We start from the raw sequence: 6,512 nt of genomic DNA, 5'->3' as shown, positions 1-6,512 counted from the left end.
CCGGGACGGGGTTCCACGTCACCACCGGGAAAACCCGGCAAGGCATGCCGACTTCGATGGAGCGAGGGTCGGATGCGGCAGGCAAATCCGACCTCATAGACTTCCAGGGCTTTTCAAGCAACTCGGCCTGCCAGAATGGGGGACTTAGAGCGAAAATGCCGGCCGGCCGCGAGCAACTACCGGGGCGGGTAGGACCGCGGGTGCGGCACCCGGGCTGGGCTGCACGAGGTCCGGGGAGCCCCTGGCGGGACCCTCGGTGGTCTGCCCCATGGTGGTGTTCCCGGGACCCGGCCCGGGACTTGGGCGGGTTGGACCGCCGGTGCGGCACCCGGGCTGGGCACCCCGAGGTCCGGGGAGCCCCTGGCGGGACCCTCGGGGGTCTGCCCCATGGTGGTCTTCCCGGGACCCGGCCCGGGACTTGGGCGGGTTGGACCGCCGGTGCTGCACCCGGGCTGGGCACCCCGAGGTCCGGGGAGCCCCTGGCCTGGCCCTCGGGGGTCTGCCCCATGGTGGTCTTCCCGGGACCCGGCCCGGGACTTGGGCGGGTTGGACCGCCGGTGCGGCACCCGGGCTGGTCCTCCCGAAGTTCGGGGAGCCCCTGGCCTGACCCTCGGGGGTCTGCCCCATGGTGGTCTTCACGGGACCCGGCCCGGGACTTGGGCGGGTTGGACCGCCGGTGCTGCACCCGGGCTGGGCACCCCGAGGTCCGGGGAGCCCTGGCGGGACCCTCGGGGGTCTGCCCCATGGTGGTGTTCCCGGGACCCGGCCCGGGACTTGGGCGGGTTGGACCGCCGGTGCGGCACCCGGGCTGGGCACCCCGAGGTCCGGGGAGCCCCTGGCGGGACCCTCGGGGGTCTGCCCCATGGTGGTGTTCCCGGGACCCGGCCCGGGACTTGGGCGGGTTGGACCGCCGGTGCTGCACCTGGGCTGGGCACCCCGAGGTCCGGGGAGCCCCTGGCGGGACCCTCGGGGGTCTGCCCCATGGTGGTGTTCCCGGGACCCGGCCCGGGACTTGGGCGGGTTGGACCGCCGGTGCTGCACCCGGGCTGGGCACCCCGAGGTCCGGGGAGCCCCTGGCGGGACCCTCGGGGGTCTGCCCCATGGTGGTGTTCCCGGGACCCGGCCCGGGACTTGGGCGGGTTGGACCGCCGGTGCTGCACCCGGGCTGGGCACCCCGAGGTCCGGGGAGCCCCTGGCGGGACCCTCGGGGGTCTGCCCCATGGTGGTCTTCCCGGGACCCGGCCCGGGACTTGGGCGGGTTGGAACGCCGGTGCGGCACCCGGGCTGGGCACCCCGAGGTCCGGGGAGCCCCTGGCGGGACCCTCGGGGGTCTGCCCCAAGGTGGTGTTCCCGGGAGACGGCCCGGGACTTGGGCGGGTTGGACCGCCGGTGCGGCATCCGGGCCGGGCGTCCCGAGTTCCGTGGAGCCCCGGGCGGGACCTTCGGAGGTCTACCGGCCGGGGATGGGACCTGGCCGGCACCCGGGCTGGGCTTCGCGAGGTCGTTGGGAGCCGGCTCTCTGGAACAAGCAGCAGCTTCCCTATATATCCGGCGGAGGGTGCCTGACGTCCCTGGCGAACCGGGACGGAGTTCCACGTCACCACCGGGAAAATCCGGCAAGGCATGCCGACTTCGATGGAGCGAGGGTCGGATGCGGCCGGCAAATCCGACCTCATTGACTTCCAGGGTTTCTCAAGCAACTTGACCTGCCATAAACGGGGACTTAGAGCAAAACTGCCGGCCGGCCGCGATCAACTTATGCGGCCGGGAACGGGCACTTTGGGCACATCGACATCTAAAGGACACCAAAATGGATAAATCTGGATGGAATTTTCTGTCTTTTTACCTAATTTTGTGAGGATTCAGAGGGAAAATGAAAAAAACACAGATTGTTTTTTCTAATTCTTGCTACTTTTTATTAAATTTCTAATTCTAAATTTTCAGCTAATCATCCAACTATGGTATCAAAAGAAAGCTCTATCTCTCCTTGAAAAAACAATATATAGTTTATATGGGTACACTATTCACAGTAAAAGAGAATCATCGCTGAACCGACATAGCGCAAAAATGGCAAAATTTCTCCGGGATTGAAGGGGTTAAGTAAATGTTATACATTTAGCCATACTGTTATTTTGTGTAATACAAGGATTAGAAAGGTTGTTTTTGTTAGAAAAAGATTAGCGGTTATATCAGTTGCTGAGTTTGAAATATGCATTGACATTTTCTTAGAATTGGGCATAACAGTCCAAACATTTCTCCTACCTTTGTATTACGCAAAATTTCTCTGAATGGAAGTAGCTAAAATGAAGTTAAAAGGGAGCTCTCGCACTTAGTGTGGCTTGTTAAATTCCCACAGAAAAACATTTTAGTTGACCCTGGTCATGGATCACTGCCATAATAACAAGTGTCTCAGTAAGTTACCCATTGCCACTCAGCTGTAGCTTAATTTACGTTTAAGTGGCAATTAATCATTGTACGTTAAGTGGTTGTTTTCCTAGGACTAAAGACAGTGGCACATCTAACAAAAATACACAATCTAATGCCTTCAAATAAATTGCTTAAAATATCTTTAATTAACATTAAAAAAAAGTTTAACTCAACACTTGAATAATTAAATTAAATTTCCGACTGTACTTCAATTTGTTATATAGAATGTTCCATTAATGATTTGATATTTGTGCCTTCAGTGAAGTTATGTGATTTCAGCTTGCAAGCAGTAAGCTTTTTAACTAATGTATAAGTTTGTCTTTGGGTATATCTTTATTGCAAGAAGCTCTAACTAACCAATTGGATGTTTCTGCTGAATGAGATGGTGATGAGAAAACATTACAAAGTTTTCACCAAAAAAGTATTTTTTTATTCATAACCCCATAGGTTTTTTGGTTGACCTATAAGCGAGGATAGGCAAGATTGGTCCAGCAGACAAGCTCAGCCAAGTCGCCAGTTAGGCAAACAACAACATGCTCAATGCAGAGGTTTTGGCCCTGTAAAAACACATGAATTAATTGAATTTACAGGGCTTTACTCCAAACAATGTAAGTAAAAAGTCAAATGCGCGAGGTATCTGCAAAGTACAAAAACAGATCTATGCATGTATAAGAACATTTTTCTTTTTGTAGAATTACATAGCCCTAAAAACCATAAGCGCCAAATATTCTTTAAACAGTCAGAAAACAAAAAAATACACAAAATACCACATCTGGGTGGATTCTGATTTAGAGGCAGGCAGTTGCAATCCCAAAGATGGTAGCTTCACCGCTTGGCTCCTTGGCCAAGCACATACACTAACTGATTGAACCTGCGGTTGATCTCGTACTGAGCAGGATTACTGTTGCAACAACGCATCATCAGTAGAATAAAACGAACCTGGGTCATGGTGGACTAAACTTAGCCAGGCTAGTTTGAACCTAATGATGATGATGTTTTTGCTAGACTTGGGCACCAGGGGGCTCTTCGCGTTCGTCTTCGTGCTCGTCTTCGGGGAAAAAAAAATCTTCGTATTCCGCGAATATTCGCCCGTTCCTGTCTTCTCTTCGGGCGAATATTCGCGGACATTCTTCGTGCTCGTTTAATCTTCGTTTTCCTCCTGGTTGCCTAGCAGGGGTTAATACGGGGTTAATAACACATCACAGCAGCAGCAGCTGCCGTGAAGGTACGTGTGTGCAGCTCTATTGGTCGTTTCGGCAGGGGGCTGGTCTGGCATCAACGAGTGAATTGCAGAACTGCAGAATGCACTTCATTCGTTGATGGCAGGCGAGCCCCCTGCCGAAACGACCAATAGAGTTGCACACACATACCGAGGTGTACTGTCCATAGATGTTTAATAAAAGAATAGGGAATATTTTACATTTTTAAATTGATTTTGGACCACTTTACATGCCTAACATTTGCTACCTATTTACAATGGCATACTTTGCAACAACCCAACTTACTTATTGGACAGGACTGGAAAATAGCAGGACTGTCCACCAAAATCTTGGGTGTGTTGGCAGGTATGCTGATGGAAAAATGTTGGACAAGAACTAAAAAATAGCTTAGGGTTAATGTACGGTTATGTTTAAGATTAGTAGCAGTGCACTGGTTTGGTTAAAGATGGATTATGTCTAAATAATAATAATTTAATTTTAATGTTTTTTTTTTTAAAAAAATAGGGGTTTATTTAAATGTATTTTAAAGTTAGATTTATTATTTAGTACTTGATTATATTTATTAAATGTTTATAGTAGCGTTACCTACCGAGCTATAACTACCTATGTGTATTTGCATTTTGCATACCTAGTTTAGCTAAATTAGATGGGACAGGACTGGAAAAAAGCAGGACTGTCCCTGAAAAAGTTGGGTCTGTTGGCAGGTATGTGGATGGAAAAATGTTATAGGGTGAAGTGTGAGTTATAGTGTTAATGTAATGCTATTAGTGAGTGAAGGCCAGGGCAAATAACAAGGAAAAGGTCCTTGTGTTTTGTGCATTGTAAGTGTGTGTGTATGTGTGTTATGTGTGATGTCACTGTGTGTTATATGTGTTATATGTGTTATTGTGTGTGTTATGTTTGGTTGGTTGTGTATCAGAAGGAAAATAATGAAATGGAAAAGGAAATGGGAAAGGCAAATGAGTGGGCAATTGGCGACCCGCTCACCTGTTTCACCCCAGGGCAAAGCACCCAAACACTGTCAGTCTTAGACGTTTGGCAGCAGACTTCCAGAGCTCAGACACAAGGCCCTAGCGTAAGCTGGCCACTCCGGCGGAGGTAACAGGCGTTGCCACACCGCAAACAGAGGCAGCCAGGGGGGAGAAACTGCCCTTACCATTAGGGACATTTTGGGCATGACTCTAGCCAGGAAGCGAACTGGCAGAGAAGAGATGCTGGCACCACCACCAGCAGCAGCATTGAAAAGGCGAATGAGTGGGCAATTGGCGACCCACTCACCTGTTTCACCCCAGGGCAAAGCACCCAAACACTGTCAGTCTTAGACGTTTGGCAGCAGACTTCCAGAGCTCAGACACAAGGCCCTAGCGTAAGCTGGCCACTCCGGCGGAGGTAGCAGGCGTTGCCACACCGCAGACAGAGGCAGCCAGGGGGGAGAAACTGCCCTTACAATTAGGGACATTTGAGGCATGACACTAGCCAGGAAGCGAACTGGCAGAGAAGAGATGCTGGCACCACCACCAGCAGCAGCATTGAAAAGGCGAATGAGTGGGCAATTGGCGACCCACTCACCTGTTTCACCCCAGGGCAAAGCACCCAAACACTGTCAGTCTTAGACGTTTGGCAGCAGACTTCCAGAGCTCAGACACAAGGCCCTAGCGTAAGCTGGCCACTCCGGCGGAGGTAGCAGGCGTTGCCACACCGCAGACAGAGGCAGCCAGGGGGGAGAAACTGCCCTTACAATTAGGGACATTTGAGGCATGACACTAGCCAGGAAGCGAACTGGCAGAGAAGAGATGCTGGCACCACCACCAGCAGCAGCATTGAAAAGGCGAATGAGTGGGCAATTGGCGACCCACTCACCTGTTTCACCCCAGGGCAAAGCACCCAAACACTGTCAGTCTTAGACGTTTGGCAGCAGACTTCCAGAGCTCAGACACAAGGCCCTAGCGTAAGCTGGCCACTCCGGCGGAGGTAGCAGGCGTTGCCACACCGCAGACAGAGGCAGCCAGGGGGGAGAAACTGCCCTTACAATTAGGGACATTTTGGGCATGACTCTAGCCAGGAAGCGAACTGGCAGAGAAGAGATGCTGGCACCACCACCACCACCAGCAGCAGCATTGAAAAATGGGAAAGGCGAATGAGTGGGCAATTGGCGACCCACTCACCTGTTTCACCCCAGGGCAAAGCACCCAAACACTGTCAGTCTTAGACGTTTGGCAGCAGACTTCCAGAGCTCAGACACAAGGCCCTAGCGTAAGCTGGCCACTCCGGCGGAGGTAGCAGGCGTTGCCACACCGCAGACAGAGGCAGCCAGGGGGGAGAAACTGCCCTTACAATTAGGGACATTTTGGGCATGACTCTAGCCAGGAAGCGAACTGGCAGAGAAGAGATGCTGGCACCACCACCACCACCAGCAGCAGCATTGAAAAATGGGAAAGGCGAATGAGTGGGCAATTGGCGACCCACTCACCTGTTTCACCCCAGGGCAAAGCACCCAAACACTGTCAGTCTTAGACGTTTGGCAGCAGACTTCCAGAGCTCAGACACAAGGCCCTAGCGTAAGCTGGCCACTCCGGCGGAGGTAGCAGGCGTTGCCACACCGCAGACAGAGGCAGCCAGGGGGGAGAAACTGCCCTTACCATTAGGGACATTTGATTCATGACACTAGCCAGGAAGCGAACTGGCATCGAAGAGACACTGGCACCACCACCAGCAGCAGCAGCAGAATTGGGAAAGGCGAATGAGTGGGCAATTGGCGACCCACTCACCTGTTTCACCCCAGAGCAAAGCATCCAAACACTGTCAGTCCTTGGCGTTTGGGAGCGGACTTCCAGAGCTCAGACACAAGGCCCTAGCGTAAGCTGG

Source organism: Sceloporus occidentalis, unplaced genomic scaffold (genome assembly GCF_023333645.1).
Source record: "Sceloporus occidentalis isolate IW3139 unplaced genomic scaffold, rSceOcc1.0.p SCAF_30, whole genome shotgun sequence".
Taxonomy (NCBI): domain Eukaryota; kingdom Metazoa; phylum Chordata; class Lepidosauria; order Squamata; family Phrynosomatidae; genus Sceloporus; species Sceloporus occidentalis.
Note: the sequence above shows the minus strand (reverse complement) of the source record.